The sequence below is a fragment of the Trichosurus vulpecula genome, chromosome 2, assembly GCF_011100635.1.
Source record: "Trichosurus vulpecula isolate mTriVul1 chromosome 2, mTriVul1.pri, whole genome shotgun sequence".
NCBI lineage: Eukaryota > Metazoa > Chordata > Mammalia > Diprotodontia > Phalangeridae > Trichosurus > Trichosurus vulpecula.
Window position 1 is genome coordinate 360,545,811 of NC_050574.1, and position 20,935 is coordinate 360,566,745.

Here is a 20,935-nt window from a genome sequence, read left to right on the forward strand (position 1 = left end):
GAAAAAGCAGTTCTGTTGGAAGGGAAGAGGGGGCAGGTGAGGGGGAATGAGTGACTCTTACTCTCATCAGATTTGATTTGAGGAGGGAATAACATACACACTCAATTGGGTATCTTACTCCACAGGAAAGTAAGGGGAAGGAGATAAAAAGTGGGGATGATAGAAGGGAGGACAGATAGGGGGAGGAGGTAATCAAAAGCAAACACCTTTGAAAAGGGACAGAGTCAAGGGAGAAAACTGAATAAAGGGGGACAGGACAGGATGGAAGGAAAGATAGTTACCCTTTCACAACATGAGCATAGTGGAAGTGTATTACATAATTATATAAGTGTGAAATATGTTGAATTGATTGCCTTCCCAGGGAGGGTGGGTGGGTGGTAAGGGAAGAGGAGAGAGAATTTGGAACACAAAGTTTTAAAAGCAGATGCTTAAAAAAATTTAAAAAAAGTTTTTTTTTTGTTTTGTTTTTTTTGCATGCAGCTGGGACACATCATACATAGGGAATGGAGCATAGAAATCTATCCTGCCCTACAAGAAAGTAAAGAGAAAGGGGTTGGGGGGAGTGGGGTGAAAGAGGGGAGGGCTGACTGGGGAATGAGGCCATCAGAATATATACCATCTTTGAATGGGGGTAGGGTAGAAATGGGGACAAAATTTGTAACTCAAAATTTGTGGAAATCATTGTTGAAAACTAAAATATTAAATTAAAAATAGAATATTTAAAAAAAAAGAAAGAAAAGAATAGCAAGAAGTTTTCAAAGACGAATACATTCATATTATGGAGACAGCGGTGATCAAAATACTGATTCAGAAGAGGACAGCATGGACACTACACCCACATATGAAAACTCAAAAGGGAAAGTGAACTGGTCTCCAGACCTAAAAGCATTCCTGGAAGAACTCAAGGAGGACTTTTAAAACCAAATTAGGGAGGCAAAAGAAAAATTGGAAAAAAAAAACTCGATGAAGAAAACAAATCTTTAAAAGGTAAAATTGGGGAATTCGTTAAGGAAAATCATAATATAATTGGAGAAAATATCTCATTGAAAAGTAAAATTAACCAAATGGACAAGGAGATAGAGAAGATAAAGGAAGAAAACAAAACATTAAAACTTAGAATTGGGCAAGTAGAAGCTGATGACTCTATGAAACATCAAGAATCACTGACACAAAATCTAAAGAATGAAAAAATAGAAGAAAATGTGAAAATATCTGATTGGAAAAACAACCAACCTGGAAAATAGACCCAGGAGAGACAATCTAAGTATTACTTATCTACCTGAAAGTTATGATGAAAAAAAGAGCCTGGACAGTATATTTCATGAAATCCTTGGAGAAAATTGCCCAGAGGTACCAGAAACAGAGGGTAAAATTGTCATCAAAAGAATCCATCAGTCACCCCCTGATAAATATCCCAAATTGAAAACTCCAAGCAATATTATAGCCAAATTCCAGAACTACCAGGTCAAGGAAAAATTCCTGCAATCAGATAGAAAGAAACAATTCAAATATCCTGGAACTACAGTCAGGATCACTCAGGATCTTTCAGCTCCTACATTAAAAGAGAGGAGAAATTGGAATATGGTATTCCAAAAGTCAAAGGAGCTTGGACTACAACCAAGGATCAACTACCCAGCAAAATTGAGCATAATTTTCAAGGCAAGGAGATGGATATTCAATGAAATAAGGGAATTCTGGACCTTCCTGATGAAAAGGACAGAGCTCAACTAAAAATTTGATCTCCAAATGCAAAACTCAAGAGATACATAAAAAGGTAAATGCTGTGGCAGGGGGAACCCCTAGTTAATCAATAAGGCTAATTAATTACATGCCTATATAGGATTATTTTGTTTTATATAAGTTTATATACATATATATGTCAATCTTGAGAAGAGTATACTAATTAGGACAATTGAAAGGGATATTCATATACTGTGGATATCAGTATAAAATAACAAATATTATGATAAAAATATAATTAAGAGGTATAAAGGGATGCTTCTGGGAGAAGAGTTAAGGAGGTAGTAGAAAAGGGTAAATAATATCACATGAAGACACACAAAAACATATTGTAGTAGAGGGAAAGAAGGGAGGGAGAAGAGTAGTACCTGAGTTATACTATTATTGAATTAGGTTAAAGAAGGGAATAACATGCACTGATAAGTATAGAAATGTAACTTGTCCTACAGGCAGTAGGAGGGGAAAGGGGAAAAAAGGGAGAGGGTTCATCAGAAGAGAGGGAAGAAGCAGCAAGTGGAAAATGGTAAAATAAGGGAGGGAAATCAAGAAGGAGGGTAAACTGAGGAAAGCAGCAGACAAAAGAAAAACTTTGTTGAGAAGTGGAAGGGGAAGGGGAGAAATAAAAGCATAAACAGGGGGAAATAGGATGGAGAAAAAGACACATACAGTAATCATAACTGTTAATGTGAATGGGATGAACTCTCCCATAAAACGGAAGCAGATAGCAGAATGGATTAAAAACCATAATCCTATGATATGCTGTTTACAAGAAACACATTTGAAACAGGGGGATACACATAGGGTAAAGGTAAAAGGCTGGAGTAGAATATATTGTTCTTCAGCTAAAGTAAAAAAAGCAGGGGTAGCAATCCTAAACTCAGACAAAGCAAAAGCAAACATAGATCTAATTAAAAGAGATAAGGAAGGACACTACATGATGCTAAAAGTCACCATAAACAATGAAGCAATATCATTGTTTAACATATATATACCAAGTGGTATGGCCTGCATATTCTTAGAGGAGAGGTTAAGGGAGTTACAGAAAGAAATAGACAGCAAAACTATAATACTGGGAGGCCGCAACTTCCCCCTCTCCGAACTTGATAAATCTAACCTCAAAATAAATAAGAAACAAGTTAAGGAGGTGAACAGAATTTTAGAAAAGGCAGATATGATAGACTTCTGGGGAAAACTGAATGGGGATAAAAAGGAACATACTTTTTTCTCAGCAATACATGGCACATACTCAAAAACTGACCATGCACTAGGGCATAAAAACCTGAAAGGCAGAAATAGTCAAAGCATCCTTTTCAGATCACGATGCAGTAAAAATTATTTGTAATAAAGGACCAGGGAAAAATAAGCTAACAATTAATTGGAAACTAAATAATCTAATTCTAAAGAATGAGTGGGCCAAGGAACAAATCATAGAAACATTTAAGAACTTCATTCAAGAGAATGACAATAATGAGACAACATACAAAAACTTATGGGATGCAGCAAAAGCAGTTCTTAGGGGAAGTTTTATATCTCTAAATGCTTACATGAATAAAATAGAGAAAAAGGAGATCAATGAATTTCATATGCAACTGGAAAAGCTAGAGAAAGAACAAATTGAAAATCCCCAATTAAATACCAAATAAGAAATACTGAAAATGAAAGGAGTGATTAATAAAATTGAAATCAAGAAACCTATTGAATTAATAAATAAAACCAAGATCTGGTTTTATGAAAACACCAATAAAATTGATAACCCTTTGGTCAATTTGATTAAAAAAAAGAAAGAAGAAAATCAAATTACCACTATCAAAAATGAAAAGGGTGAATTCACCTGTAATGAAGAGAAAATTAAAACAATAATTAGGAATAGTTTGCCCAATTGTATTCCCACAAATTTGACAATGTTAGGGATATGGATGAATAGCTTCAAAAATATAAATTGCCCAGGTTAACAGAAGAGGAAGCAAAATTCCTAAATAACCCCATCTCAGAAAAAGAAATTGAGGAAGCCATCATTGAACTCCCTAGGAAAAATATCTCCAGGGCCAGATGGTTTTACATGCGAATTTTATCAAACATTTAAAGGACAATTAATTCCTATACTTTATAGACTTAATAGGTGAAGAAGGAATCCTACCAAATTCTTTTTATGACACTAATATAATAATAATACACCAAAACAAGGAAAAGCCAAAACAGAGAAAGAAAATTATAGACCAATTTCCCTCATGAATAATTATGCAAAAATTTTAAATAAAATATTAGCAACAAGATTGCAGCAACTTATCACCAGAATGATACACTATGACCAGGTAGGATTTATTCCAGGAATGCAAGGCTGGTTCAATATTAGGAAAACTATCAGTATAACGGACCATATCAACAACAAAACTAACAGAAACCATATAATCATCTCAATAGATGCAGAAAAAGCCTTTGAGAAAATACAGCACCTATTCCTATTAAAACACTAGAAAGCATAGGAATAAATGGAGCCTTCCCCAAAATTATAAATCGCATCTACCTAAAAAAAATCAACAAGCATTATTTGTGATGGGGATGAGCTAGATGCATTCCCAATAAGATCACGGGTGAAACAAGAATGTCCACTATCACCCCTACTATTCAATTTGGTGCTAGAAATGTTAGCTGCAGCAATAAGAGAACAAAAAGAAATTGAAGGAATTAGAATAGGCAAAGAAGAAACTAAATTATCACTTTTTGCAGATGACATGATGATTTACTTAGAGAATCTTACAGTATCAAGTAAAAATTACTTGAAATAATAAAACAACTTTAGCAAAGTTGCAGGATATAAAATAAACCCACATTAATCCTTGGCATTCCTATACATTACTAACAAAGCCCAACAGCAAGAGATAGAAAGAGAAATTCCATTCAAAGTTACTGTAGACAGTATAAAATATTTGGGAGTCTATCTGCCAAGACAATCGCAGGGCCTATATGAACATAATTATGAAACACTCTTCATGTGAATAAAGTCAGATCTAATGAAATGGAAAAATATCAGTTGCTCATGATTAGGCTGAGCTAATATAATAAAAATGACAATTTTACCTATATTAATTTATTTATTCAGTGCCATACCAATTGAACTCCCCAAAAATTATTTTACAGAGCTGGATAAAATAATAACAAAATTCATCTGGAAGAACAAGAGGTCTAGAATATCTAGGGAATTAATGAAAATAAATGCTAGGGAAGGTGGCCTAGCCATACCAGATATTAAACTGTACTATAAAGCAGCAGTCACCAAAACTACCTGCTACTGGCTATGAAACAGAGTTGTGGATCAGTGGAATAGGATAGGAACACAAGACACAGTAGTCAATGACCATAGCAATATATTCTTTGATAAACCCAAATAATCCAGCTTCTGGGCTAAGAATTCACTATTTCACAAAAACTGCTGGGAAAACTGGAAAACGGTAGGGTAGAAACTGGGCATAGACCAATATCTTACACCTTATATCAAAATAAATTCAAAATGGGTTCATGATTTAGGAATAAAGGCTGATACTATAAGCAGTTTGGGAAAGCAAGGAATAGTTTACATATCAGATTTATGGAAAAGCAAAGAATTCATGACAAAACAAGAGACAGAGAGCACTACAAAATGCAAGATGGGTAATTTTGCTTATGTTCAACTGAAATATTTTTTGTACAAAAAAAAGCCAATGCAACAAAGATTAGGAGGGAAGCAGAAAGTTGGGAGAAAATTTTTACAACTAGTTTCTCTGATAAAGGCCTCATCTCTAAAATATACAGGGAACTGAGCCAAATTTATAGGAATACAAGTCATTACTCAACTGAGAAATGGTGAAAGGATATGAACAGGCAGTTTTCAGAGGAAAAAATTAAAGATATCAATAGGCATATGAAAAATGCTCTAAATCACTACTGATTAGAGAAACGTAAATCAAAACAACTCTTAGGTACCACATCGCTACTACCAGATCGGCTAAAATGACAAAACAGGAAAATGAAAAATGCTGGAGAGGATGTGGGAAAATTGGAACACTGGCAGAGTTGTGAACTGATCTTGTCATACTAAAGAACAATTTTGAACCATACCCAAAGGGCAATAAAAATGTTTATACCCTTTGACCCAGCAATACCACGTCTAGGGTGGTATCCCAAAGAGATCACACAAGTGGGAAATGGCCCCATATGTACAAAAATATTTCTATCAGCTCTTTTCATAGTAGCAAAGAATTGGAAATCAAAGGAATGCCCATCAATTGGGGAATGGCTGAACAAGTTTTGGCATATGAAGGTAATGGAATAATATTGGGAAGATACAGACTTCATAATAACCGGAAAAAACTTACAGATATAATGCTGAGTAAGCAGAGTAGAAGCAGGACAGCATTATGCACAACCACAGATATATGGATTCTGTGATGACTAACCCTGACAGACTTTGTTCTTCTCAGCAATACAAGGTTCAAAGACAACTCCAAAGGACTCATGATGGAGGGAGCTATCTACATCCTAAGAAAGAACTATGGAGTCTGAATGCAGATTGAGGCACACTATATGCTCTCCATTTTTTTTCCCTTGGTTTTTCTTTTCTTTTTTTTTTTTTTGGTTTTGTTTCTTCTTTTCCATGATTCATTCCATTGGTCACAATTCTTCTTTACAACTCGAGCACTGTGTAAATAAGTTCAATGCGAAGTTATATGTGGAAGGTATATTGGATTCCATGCCCTCTTTGGGGGCTGGGGGGAGGAAGAAAATCTGGAACTCAAAATTATGTGGAACTGAGTGTTGTAAACTAAAAATAAAAAATCTTCATTATAAAAAATAAATAAAATGGCAATTTGAATTAAAAAAAAAAAACAATTTCATATTGCATAATATCGTGGTGCTTTTCTCTAACGCCCCTGTTTTTTTTTTCTCTATTATCTGGGTATTCTATTGACATTTACATGGTATCACAAACAGGGCCCTGGTCCCCTTCTGGCCAAGAGCCCCTCACTGCTTTCTGCCCACAGGAAGCATTGTCATCGCGGGTACCACACCTTGAGCGTCTTTTCCAGTTTGATTTTCTTCTGGAGCTGCAGGATCCCGTGGAGCGGTGCTTCAGCTGTGGGCGGGGAGCATGGGGCATAGGTGTCCACCAGTACAATGCAGTCACATCCTCTCACAGCAGGGTAAGAGTAGTGGTAATATCCTCCACCATTAGCACAACTTCCCAGGGAGACTACGTAACGAGGCTCTGGCATTTGGTCATTTACCTTTCAGAAAGCTGGGGCCATTTTGTTGGTGAGCGTGCTGGCTTACAGTCATCACATCTGACTGACTGTGGGCTGGCCCAAATCACTACCCTAAAGCGTTCCATGTTGTATCGGGGAGCTGCCATTTGCATCATCTTCACGGCACAGCATGCCAACCGAAAGGTCCTGGGCCACATGGAACTCCGAAGGGCCCAGATGATCAGGTGCATCTACTTTGGTGATCAAGTACTCCCCCCGCGGCTGCTCGGGAGTGAGGAGGATTTGGGGACTATTGGCCTACTCTTCTTTCTCTCTGGGAAAGGGCTGCTTGCATCTGTCACCCAACTCTGATGGAGCAGTTGAACCTGAAGGGCTGTGCTGGGCGGAAAACTAAATAAACCATACCAGGCCATGCGAGGAACAGCCAGCACTGCCGCCATCTTGTACACAGCCTTCCAACGACCTCTCCGGGTCCTCAGCTCTAATCGTTCCGGGTTGGAGGGGATGGGCGGCGGAAGTGTGTCTGGTTGCATGTTCAGTGAGTGTGGAAAAGAGGCAGAGGGGGAGGGGAGGGGGAGTGTACTTCCGAAAGAGGTCCAGCTCCTAGCAGCCGCTACTCAAGTAGCATAAATATTATTATTCCAATATCACAGATGAGGAAAAAGAAGTTAATTAACTGGTCTATGATCATGTAGTAAATATGTTTCTGAGGCAAAACTTAATTCAAGACTACTGTTGCCAATTTCAGCTCTATTCACCATACCTCTCTGCTTTTCCTTTCAAAAGAAGTGAAGCAATGCCGGCCCCCAAGCTTTAAAATCTAGTGAACAGAGCAAAACATCAAAACTTAGAACCCCAGGATCATAGATATAGAACTTCAAGGGTTTGTAGAGGCTATTTATTTCAGCCCTTAAATTTATAGATGAGGAGCTTGAGTGTAAGAAACCCCCAAATATGTCCATCCTCATCAGGTGAGGCAACAGAAACAGTTAACATTATTCTGCTACATACCCTGTCCTAGGTTCTGAAGGGAGTGCATAATGAATACAACATAATTCTCTCCAGCAAAGATAATATAGTTTCCTACTATTAATTTCCTCTTGACTATCTGAAAGATCCTAGACTCATTGTCCAAAAAGATAGTGAATGTGAAATATTTCACCAAGAGGCATATGCCCTATCCTAGTATATTTTGTTGGCTACAATAACACCAACCAACCAGTCCATTCCTGTGGCGCTTTGGAGTTCTGTACCTCCCTTGATTGTCTTTCTTGGTATTTTAGTATTTTCTAGCTACCTGTCCTTGTTTTGCTTTCCCAACGTCACTATATTTTTCTCTTTTGTGCATTTAAAAAACATTCTTCTGAGGAGTCCATAAACTGCAACAGGCTACCAAAAGTATCCACAGCATGAAAAAAAATGATAGAAACCTTTGCCCTACACATATAATCATGACAATTTTTCATAGAGTCATAGACTTTCTGGTTTGTAATAAATCTCAAAGGAGTTATGATCTAATCGGTACTGTAGCAAATATCATGAAAATGCTCTAAATAGCTAATAATTAGAGAAATGCAAATTAAAGCAACTTTGAGGTACTATCTCACCTGGTATTTTGGTGAAGCTGAAATAAAAAGGAAAAATGACATATGTTGAAGGAACTGTGGGAAAAGAGATACACGAGTGCACTTTTAATGGACCTATGAATTGGCCCAGCAATTCTGGAAAGCAAATTGGAACCAAGTCCAGAAAGTTACTAAACTCTGCATAACTTTGACCCATTTTTGCCTCTAATAAGGCTATGCCATCAAGAGGAAAATGTCTTACATGTATATTTATCACAGTTCTTTTTATGGTAGCCTAAAACCACAAAGTAACCTATCCTCCTTAGTTTCTAACTAATAATACAATGGTACACGGACGTGTGTGGGACAAAAGACCACTTCTCAAATTAATCAAGACAAACACTTGGATATCTTGAAAGCAGAGAGGGATTTATTACTTTCTTGCAAGAAAGAGTACAGCCCCTCGCTGCTCAGAGCAAAGCCAGGGAGCACAGCTTGGGAACCGTGTCTCTGCCTTATGTCCCTAAGGCAACATTCCCCTCCCCAGTCCCCTGTCTTCTAGTCCCATTGGCTAGGCCTCAGAGCGAGTAGTGTTTTCCAGGGAGCCTTCTAACAAATGGCAGTGGAAAAGTACAGGGTCTTGGAGACAAAGAACAAGGGAGTTTTTCTGCCACATGTCCAAAAAACAGGATCTGGGGAAGGGCTTCAGTGCAGCTGCAAAGCATGTTTTCCCCAGGTCAGCTAGCTGCAGTTGTTGTTTTGCATGGGTGTGTGTTCTTAACATAAAGTAGAAGAAATTAGTAGCCCTTTTAAGAAGGCTTCACTTCTGAGCATTCTTCTCTCACAGATGTAATAGAATATGATTATGCCTTAAAAAATGATGAAATGAAGAATTTCAGAGGAAACTGTGAAAACTTTTATGAATTGATGTAACATGAAGTGAACAGAAATAGAACAATTTTGATGATAACAGTATAGAGAAAACCATTTTGAAAGACTTTAGAATCTGATCAATGAAATTACAAACTATGAGTCCAAAAGAATGAAGATGCCATTCACCTTGAACTTAAAATGCGGAAAGAGACATACACTTTAGAACATGACTAATGTAAGAATTGATCCAGCTAGACTGTGTAGATACATATTGAGGGATTTGTTCCTAAGGTTTTATTTTTTTTTAATTCAATGGGTAGAGGTAGAGACACAATAAGTATCATCACTTGAAAATATTTCAAAGGAAAAAATAATTTTAACTAAGAAGAAATCCCCTATATTTCTCAACAAAATAATCATTCAGCCTCTGACTATAGAAATCCAACGATAGAAAACCTACTCCTCTCTTTAGGAAAATTTATCTACTTTTGGACAGCTTTATTAAGTAAGGATTCCCTACATTATTGTGAGACTCAAATGAGATAATGAAAGAAAAATATTTTGATAACCTAAAATGCTATTTAAATGTGAGATTGTAGTCATCATAGCAGTAATAGTGATGGTGGTCATCATCATCATTGTCATCATCTACAGTCACCAGGCATCCTGTCCTTCATTTCCTAAGCTTCCTAAAGCAGTCTGTGATCAAGCAGTGAAGCTCAAGAACAGCAAAGTTTGTACTAGTAAAAATTTAACACCTGGGCTTTCTGAAAAAAAAAAGGCACACGCAGTTTTAAGTTTAATCCACATTATTAACACTTCAAAAAGACCAGACAATCAACAAAGTTATAAATCAAGTCCTGATTTGTAGTGTAATTCCTGAGATGTAAATGCTCACACTGAAAATTTAACATTAGGCAGGTTAGAGCTGGCTCCAGCATATCCTTAGTTTTGCTTTACATCTAGACTGTACTTGCCTCAGTCAATATTCATAGGGAGCTTCTGTAACCAAATTTGTTCTAAGGATGAATTATAATTGCTAGGAATGACAGAAACAGAAAAAGTTTCTCAAGACCCTCATTTAAGTGTAGACAATTCAGTCAGAGTGTTTGGGAAATAGGTGAATCTTGTAAGGGTTGGACAATAAATTGACCTTTCTTCTTAATCACTTGTGCTTGTCATGCAGGCCAAGTCTAAGTTGACAAGTGATTTACACAAGAACATTTACCCAAAACTGATGTTATTAAAGATTCAACATTATATAAAGTAATCGCATTTAATTCAATGGGGAAAATGGAACAAATAAACATGGTAAAATTTCTTTACCATGAGGTTTCCACATGTGTGAGACATGGCTATACCATAATAGGGTTGGAGTAATTTTGTGCCAAATATTCAATTCAATTCATCAAACATTGTTTAAAAGTCTAGCATACATTAGGAACTGGAGGTAAAATTTTTTAAAAAAAGTATAGTTCTTTGCCAGTCTCAAAGGTGAAGACCTCTGGTTCCAATCTTTTCTTCCTGTTTTCTAAACTCCTGCTCAACATTGTTCTAGTATTTGTTGCCTCCGTGATAAATCTTCAGTATTTCCCTTATTAATTGCTCCCTAATATGGACATAATAAAATGTCTTAAACCTTTAAAATGTTATCTTTTACCCCTTTGCCTACCTACTTACCTTCTCCTCTATCCACTTACTATTAAACTTTAAAATAAATTATCTATATCCATGACAATCATTTTACTTCCCTCTCATTGTATCACAACTTTTTTGCAATTGGCCTTCTGTCAACACTGTTCTATTGAAATGCTACTTCTAAAATATCCTAATTACCAGTGAACATTTTTTCTTCTAAAAAGTCATCCTTGATGTTTTTTATAGTGTTTGATATGGTTAAACTGGATGTTCTCTGTGCCTTTCTACTGTCCTTGGGGTCTCCCTCAACTTTAACTCTTCACATTTCATGCTTTGATTCGTACAGTATTACTAAAAGAATTTGTTCTTCAACTCATAAATTGCCAGGAACACAAAGTCAAACAAAGTCTCACTTTAAGTATTTTCTATTATTAGGTATAATACTAGCAAAGAGAATTCCTTCATAACAAAGTTCTTTAAAGGCCACTCCTGGAAAGTCTGGTCTTTTAAGTCCAGTCCCATGAACTCTGTGTTTGCTCAGTCATAGTCTGACACACTACATCTGGATTTATGAATACTGGTCTGCTAGCAATTTACTGTAGTTTAAAGAACATTGGATTTATGATACGAGGAGATTTCAAATTTCAATTCTGTTGTATGACCTTGGTCAAGTCATATTCACTTCTTGAAGTTGAGTTTGTCTGTAAATGGATAATTTTAAGGTCCCTTCCTCATCTGAATTCTATGTTCCTATCAATCTACTCCCATAAAGTTCAATTTGTAGTCTTAGGAAGTCTGCTACGCTATGTTATATCCTGCATTGTTTACTGCAGCTAGTGAATGCCTTCTTTTAGTTTTTCCAGAGAGCTATTATTCTCTCTGACTACCTAAGAAGGAATCTAGCAGTCCCTATACTAACACAGTTTAACATTACATATCCTCCCCTTCAGTGATCTCAATCCTGGTGATCAGTGATCAGGGATTTCCCCTTAGCCTCCTTTTTTTCCTCTCCATTTTTTGATCTTATATTACATAAAGTTTCATTCTCCATGAAATCATGCTCAGGAATTGTGTTATGCCTGAAAAATGATAGGTTCTACTTTGGATTGAGTCATAACAAAGGAACATATAAAACTGAGGCATGTAGACAACACAGAAATATGTTCCCACTGTAATAGAGTATCACTATATTAGATACTTAAAAAATGTCTATAGAATGAATAATTAAATTACACTGAGCAGTCTATGGTTTTAGGTTGGGATGGGGGAGAATGCAAAATTTTGTATTCTTGCCTCAAGCACCAAATTATGTAGTTATAGTGTTGACTTTGGATCTCAATTGTAGCTGGGGGGTATATGCAAACTAGTAGAGCTGACTGTTTTCCTTTAGGGTAATTGGAAAGTCTATATAGCCTTGAATTCTTTGCTATCTCCCAAAAGTAGGAACTCCTTACCTTACTGGCCACTTGTTCTCCAATTTGCTTCCCTCAGGCAGGGAGGATTATTCAAATCACAAACATTCTGGTTCTGGCTGTGCTTCTTATTAAAGTCTAATTTATGCATGCCCTCAGGACCTGCCAGTAATTCTTCTAAATCATTTTGCCCTTAAGGAGGAAGGTCAGAACTTGGAGTCTCCTCTCCTACTGAGCAAGGCTATCTTAATAGCTTTGTGAAATAAGCTTGATTATGCACATTGAAGACTTGAGAAAAGAGTCTCAGAGAGGTTGTGACTTGTGCAAGATTACCCAGCTACTTACTGACAGAGTTGGAACTAAAACTAACTTTGCAGCACACTCTGTTGAGCAATCTTTCCAATGACCAACATTGCTATTTTAACACAACAGAATTAAATATCTAGCTCAATCTTGTCATTATAAAGATAAGGAAAGGATGGTCTAGAGAAGCTAAGTAATGTGCCAAGGTCACACAGCTAATTAGTTGGGAAAGACAGGAGATAGGACTAGACCTGGTGTTTCCCAGACCAGTGATTTTTTGCATTTTATCATACTATTCCTTGGACAGCTAGGTGGTGCAATGGATAGAGCATAAGGGATCTTCCTAACTTCAAATCTGGCCTTGGACACTTAAACTAGCTTTGTGACACTGAGCAAGTCACATATTCCTGTTGGCCTCAGTTTCCTCATCTGTAATAATATCTGGCAAAGAAAATAACAAATCACTCTAGTATCTTTGCCAAGAAAATGCCTAACGGAGTCATGAAGTTGGTCATGACTGAAATGACTGAAAAACAAAAATAATGCTCCTTGATTAAAAAAATAAAAAGAAAGTTGGATACCAATTCAATTCAACACAATCTTTGTTCTACTGGAGTTTAGGGATATCTCTGGAAATCTCTGCTCCCAAGGAGCTATCACTCTTACTGTTGGGGGTAAACAACATATATACATGAGTAAATAGGAAATCTGTGCAGTATAAAGTAGAAAGCAATTCAATGGAGGAAAACCATTCTGAAAGTTTGGGGCTAATAAATTGCCCCTTGCAAAAGAAACAAGTTATTAGAAATGAGTCCAGATAAAAGAGTAGAAACCTTTCTTCAAGGGAAAGTATCCACATCAAATTTCATCAATATATTCAGTGATGAAATAGTCTCTAAGTCCTCTAATTGGTGATCTCAGCTGTTACAACCATGTTGTAATAATATCCATGGGTGATAAGAATTTATGGCACCTCCTGTCACAATTCCCCCTCTTCGATGAGAACAGTAAAAAAAGGGAAAAAATAAAATGTGTGGCATTAAATAATAGTAACCATTACAACAGGTGTCTTTTCAGTATTCCTCACACAAAAATCAATTTTTAACTGTTAACCAAATGTGATGGCAGAAGAAGACAGCCCTTCAGTAACCCTGGCAGAGGACATAGCTTTTAAGCTGTCCACAGACTCCAGAGGCAGTGAAATGTTTGACAAGGAAGAATATGGATTGGCAGAATTGCTTGATCTGTACTTCAAGGACAGAAAAGAAACTCCCACTCTTAGACAATGAGGATATAGATCATTGGAAGGATATTCTTATAAACAGTGCACTGTGGGATGTGGGCCAATTATCCTCCCTTCTGTCCTCCTCCATCTCCTTCTTCCTCCTTTGCTACCTCTCTGGATTCAGCTGCAGACCCTGCACATTTCACAGTGTCAGTCACTAGCAGTGAATTGCAGAAAGAAGTGTTCCTAATAAGTTCAGGGACCATCATAATTACAATAGCCCATGATTTTTATTACATTTCACAGCTACAAGACATTTTTCCTGCCCATTATCTTATTTCTGTCAATCAATAAATATCTATTAGGTGCCTACTATGTGCCAGACGCTGTCCTGGGCCTTAGGGATATAAAATGAGGCAAAAGACAGTCCCCCTTATTAAGGAGCTCACTGTAGGGGGGTGGAGATAACATGAAATATACATACATATATGCATATGTGTGTGTATATATACAGAAAGAAAAATAAATACAGGAGAAATAGGAAATAATTAACATAGAAATGCACTGGAATTCAGAAGGTTTGGGGAAGGATTCCAGTGAAAGAAAATATTTTAGTTGGGACTTAAAGCAAGCCATGGAGGTCAGTAGGCAGAGCAGAGGAGGGAGAGCATTCCAGGCGTGGGGGAGCAGCCAGAGAAAATAACCAGAGCTGAGAAATGGAGTGTCTTGTTTGTGGAATAACTAGTGCTATTGAATTGGAGTATATAGTGGTGAGTAAGGCTAGATTAGGAAAGGTTTTAAATGTGATTTGTATTTGATGCTGAAGTTAATAGTGAACCGTTGAAGTTTCTTGATTTGGAGGAGTGCACAGTTTGTGATATGATTGGATTTGTGCTTTAAAAAATCTCTTTGGTGATTTAATGGAGGTTTTAGAGTGGGAGAAGACTTGAGGCAGGCAACTTCACCAGCAGGCCATTGCAATAATCCATGTGTGAGGTGATGAGGACCTGTGCTACAGCAGTGGTAGCATCAGAGAAGAGAAGGAGGTGTATTGGAGAGATGAGGTAAAATGAAAGGGCATCTTACTTCAAGTTAGGAAAACTGGGTCAAATCCAGGCTTCGATATTTTTTAGCAGTGTGGCTTCTTGGAAGTTATTCTGCTACTTCTCTCACTTCTGCCTCCTTCCCTACACTCAGGAGTCTCCTACTCTACTGCAGATGTTCATCATCTCACCTAGATTTTTGTAATACTCTCTGAGCTAGTCTCCTGACCTCTATCCTCTCCCACTCTTACGACATGACAATCCATTCAAGACATAGCTGCCAAAATAATTTTCTTCAGGTCAATATTGGATTATGCTCAAAAATTTTCAATGGCTTCTAATTGCCTCTAGGACAAATGACAAACATTTTAGTCTAGTGTTTAAAGACATTTGTAATTTGGTTTAGACCAGTTTCATTTTACATTATTCTTATTCACTTTATGTTCCAGTCAAACTGGATTACTAGTTGTTGACTGAGCCCAAAATGCTCTTGTCCACTTTGGGGACTTTGTAAATGTCTAGAAAATACTCCCTTCTCCTCTCTGCCTTTCTAATTTCCCCTCCTTCAGCTCAGACACCTCTACCTCAAAAAATCTTTCCCTCATTTCCACATATGAAAGTGCCCACTCAAATCCCAAATTTTTCTAAAACAGTATTTACATATATTTCCTTCTCCATCATCTCTTCCTACTTGTCTGTGTTCATTTAATTTGTCTATTCACTTTCCACCTCAGGAAGTTGTAAGCAACTTTAAAGCAAGGGCCATTTTTTTTGGTCTTTGTATCCTCATTATCAATGAAATGCTTAATAAATATATGTGTAGGATGAATGACCCAAATCTCTCTGACTCTCAGTATTCTTACATGTAAAATTGAGATAATAATATTTGTATTGTCTCTCTCATGAAAAGTGTTGCCATGGAAAAGTTTTTATAAACACTGAATATTTTCATAAAGGCAATCAAGATAACATCTCAGATGAAAATAATTACCCTGCCTTATCTAAAAGTCTCTATATTTAGGATTAATACTTTACATCATCGAGGGCAGCTAGGTGGTGCAGTAGATAGGACATCAGGCTTGGTCTCAAGAAAATTCTTCTTCATGAGTTCAAAACTGGCCTCAGACATGTACTAGCTGTGTGACCCTGGGCAAGACACTTAACCCTGTTTGCCTCAGTTTCTTCATTTGTAAAAATTAATTGGAAAAGGAAATGGAAAAATCATTGCAGCATCTTTGTCAAAAAACCTCGAAATGGTTTCACAAATAGTTGCCCATAACTGAACAGCAACAAAAATTGTACATCATCACTTATCAAATTTTATATGGTTTTCATGGATCCATGGACTCAACCATGTTTATATTCCCATTGCTGGTGCAAAAAAAAAGCAACTAATCAATCAGTCTTGAATTTATGATGAACTAGAAACTTAAGAATTCCTCTAAATCTTTTAGTATTCTGTAGATTTCAGGGTAATAATTGGGTCAAGCATGTGTGATCCAGCTCCTTGCTCATGACCAGATCTGTTCCATTTTTTATCATACATGTCCTTCTTCTTATTTTTTGCACCATATTGTTAGTGTAAGACAGTATTGATTATAAGGTGCAACTATATTCACCATCCTTCTTCCACCATGGCCTTTTTGTCAACCCTTAATTAAGATACTGCCAAAAAAAAGATACTGCCTAGGATGCCTAAGTAGGCACATTTTTAACACTTGAGGATTTTATACCTCAGTTTCTGAAAGCAGTCATTACAGGACTCCAAGAATGGCTTGATCAACAAAAAGCATCACTGGTGTGTGTGTGTGTGTGTGTGTGTGTGTGTGTGTGTGTGTGTGTGTGTATGTGTGTGTGTGTGTGTGTGTGTATATATATATATATATATATATATATATATATATATATAGTTAAACCTGAAAATTTGGTTGAAGGAAACAACAGAGCTAAGTGATAGAAAAATCCATGTTGTTTATTATTTTCCCTTAAAGCATAGCTAAGCTAGCTTACTTGTACGTACAAGGAGTCAGAGCATAGGGTCTGGCTGTCTGAACAAAACAATGAGAAAACTTATATACGTTATTTTAGCATACCTAGCAAGCCTGTATTACCTGATTTTTTATGACCTCCATGTATGTTTAACCATGATACAAGAAGAGGATTTTCCTTAATTGAATAGAGTTGTAAAGGATGTTGACAAAAGTCAGTTGAAACTATAGCCCAGCGTCTCTGTGTCTCATTACATTCCATAACATAGTATATACCTGTAGAATATTAAGCAAGGTAATCTCTCTTGGGGTTAGGGTAATGTCCTTAGGTCAGTCTAATCTGGCCTTGTTGACAGAGGTAAGGGTATTTCCTGAGCAAACTTTTAGAGAGAACAAAGAAGCCCGGGTCCTGGATCTTCATCCAGTTACTCATTAATTCAGGCTCTGGGTCTAGCTGAAATTAAAAATGATATAAAATAGTATAATATTTTCCACAATATATACATACATATATATGTATATATGTATGTATGTATATGTATGTATGTATATACATCTGTATGTGTGTATGTATGTATATACACATCTATATGTGTGTATGCATATATGTATGTGTGTGTGTATGTGTGTATAAAACTTCCCAAGGAGACTACTTTGAAAAGAAAACACTGATTTTAATTTATAAATTCTAGTAAGTTTACTATAGTCACTTATCACAGACTTCTCTGTCATTCAGTAATATGTGAGACATTTATTATATAGCCTTCATGATTATCATAATGTTTATCCTATTCAAAAAAGGAGGTAGCAAACTTGTTTGTGTATAGTGAAATTTATTTCTTTCCTGGTTGATATTATTTTCCATACTCTAATAATGAAGAATCTCTAGAAAATTTTATGGACAGGCTCATGAGTTTTCCAATTTGAAAAAAAAAAAGATTTGTGAATATTTACTGAAGAAACATCTGAATAAATAATTTTAAAAACCTGGTAGTTTTGTCAAATTTACCAGAAAATAGTTGACACAGACTCATTAAAAATCATATTATTTTGCTTTCTATAAAGTCAATTTCTTATAACTTCATAAAAGTTTTTCTTTGAGTAACTGCTGACTGAAAAATTCCCAACCAAATGGCCAGGGATGCCTTTCCATATTTATCTAGGATTTTTCTCAGAAATCAGAAATAGTTTTTTGATGAGATGGATACTCTCATAAAATATAACATTTCTGAAGAATTATATTTGTGGGTCACCCAAAAAGCAATGGAAAAATGAATGGTTGGTATAAGTAGGCCGCAACAAGTTATTAACCAAGATTTTTTCATAAAACAAACAACAAAAAAATTTCATCAGATAAATGTATGAGTAGAGAAAAAAAGTATTGTTTAAGTATTGGGGGGGAAGAGATGAATAATTTACATTCTATATATCCTATTAATATCTGTGCAACAGATCATGTTGACTGGACCCTTTAAGGCAGTGGTTTCAAACTCATATAACAACATTGTCCACTAAGCTGTACATAAAGAACCCCATAGTATTGACACAAAAGCATAAATTAACATGATCTATGTTGCACTGTATTTTTCTTTATGTTGTTAAATAGTTCCTAGTTACATTTTAATCTGATTTTAGCTTCTCTAATAAGTGTTGCATTTGCTTCAGAGTTCAACTCCCTCAGAAAATGAAGAATGGAGTGGTTAAATGATTTTTCCACAATCACAAAACTTGTAAAGGTCTAAAGCAGGATTTTGAATCAGGCAGGACTTCCATCCAAGTATATAATCCACTAAGTACAGGCTACCTCTTATCAAATAGATTACAAGATTTTAAATTAAAAATATCTCAATACATTTGAACAATAAGATAAGTCTAATGAGACAAGATGTACAATGATAAATTTGAGGTCTTATATTTGAGTGAAATAATTAGTGGACAAGTAAAGACAGGAGACATGCAAATGGACAGAAATTCATGGGAAAAACAAAAAGACTGGGAATTTCAATAGACTGAAAGCTTAACAGGTGTGTGAACTGGCTGCCAAAACAACCATCAAGTTTAGACTTCATTATTGAAAATAAAGTGTCCAAATCAAGAAACATGAGAGTCCTGCCATACAACTGACCTTGATCAGACCACATCAGGAGTATAGTGTCCAATTTCAGAAACCATTTTTAAGAGAACACTTACAATCTGGATGAGGTCCAGAGAACGACAACCAGGATGGTAAAAGAACTTACGTAACTTCAAGTTTTGTGAAAATCTATTGAAGGAACCAGAGAATATTTTTTCTACTGGAGAATAAAAGTTCTTTGTTGATAGTGGAGGAGGTTGTTTGATGGAATGAGGAAACATGATCATTGTCCTTATATATTTGAAGGAGATGGACTTTTTCTTTTTAACTCTGAAAGACAAAACTAGCCACCAGGGATAGAATTTACAGGGAAACAGATTTCAGCTTGAAATCAAGAAAATACTTCCTAAGAATTAGTTCTTGTCAGGAGTAAAATAGGATTTTTCCAGACATATTCAGAACCCCATCATTCAAGGATTCCTAGCCAAGGTTAGAAGTCCACTTGTATATGGAAGATATTGTGAGCAGGAAACATTCCTTACCCACTGACTGAAACCAATTCCCTTGGGACAATTCTATGTATTTCAATTAGGCAAAAATTGAGTATAAAGACCCAAAACAGTGTCCCACAATTGTTTGAATCATCATTAGAAAGGAATTCACACTTTCAATCTTTTTGGTCAAGAGTTAAGCAATTCAGCATCCTGTTAAGTCATGCCCTTATCTTATCTGTCAAGTAATTGAATAATAATTGATCCATCTGCCTCATTCAGTTGTTGTGCTGATAAAAATATATTAACATACCTGAGATATTTTGGGAAAATGTAAAGTAAGGTAGAAATACATATAAGATATTCATAATATTCTTTTCATTTGGATAGGAAATTAAAGAGAAAGGCTGTATTTTTATACTTAATTTGGGCTTTCCCTTGCTCCTAGCCTAATAACATGATTTTTAAAAGGTCAATGATATTCAGAGTAGTAAAGGCCTTCTCTTTCCTTCCCCCTTTTCCCACTCCAAAATATGATTTGAAAGTTTTTTACAGTGTGTTGTAGTATAATATAGAATCACACTGACATTTGATGATGAAGAAAAGAGAGTAAATTTATGATTTTATTTTTCCTTAAACCTCAGATCTCCCATCTTTTGAAGTCCCATTAATATTCTGCTGTATGAGAAATTACATATGTAAGAAAATGATGAATATCATTTATTCACCCTACTGTAATAGTTATTCTGTTGCTTAGGGGAAAATGTCCTGTTATTGTCTTCAAGAAATTCTTCTCTTTTTTTCCATTTTTTCTTGATTATTAAAACACAAACAACAGCAGCATTATAATTTGAATTGTATCTATGCTTTGCAGGAGATTCTAAATTCTTGTGTGGAAGCAAAGCTTAGTCTGAAAAAAAGTTACTAATACAGATTTTTTTTATTGGTCTCCCATTGTTCAGAGTTTTCTCTACCATGCTAAGCATTTTTAAATATTTTAAGAGTGCAAAAAATAAAGGAGGTAAGGAACGTTTAAATAAATTTTCCAGACAGCAAATATTCCTAATCATCTTTTAGTAAACCTAGATTTTTTAAATAGCAGTTAGGTAGAGGTTAGAAGCAGAAACCAACATTTAAAAAATAGTATTCCTTGCTTTTCATATTGCATGTCTGCTGCATTTTATTTTTGAAAAGATCAATGAACATACCACTATTATCAGAAAAGGTGTGTGTGGGTGCATCTAACTTCATTGAAGTAAAAATATCTTTAGAGGGGTGTATATTTTCAGCAGTAATTGTAAACTTCATTGCGGGTAGGATTAGGCTTTTGTCCCTTTTTGTAA

At 35.9% G+C, this 20,935-nt stretch overlaps 1 pseudogene; it reads right to left on the reverse strand.

Annotated features, from left to right (window-relative positions):
• Positions 1-6,767: 6,767 nt before the first annotated feature.
• LOC118837167 lies at positions 6,768-7,513 on the reverse strand (annotated as a pseudogene).
• Between the last annotated feature and the right edge of the window lie 13,422 nt (positions 7,514-20,935).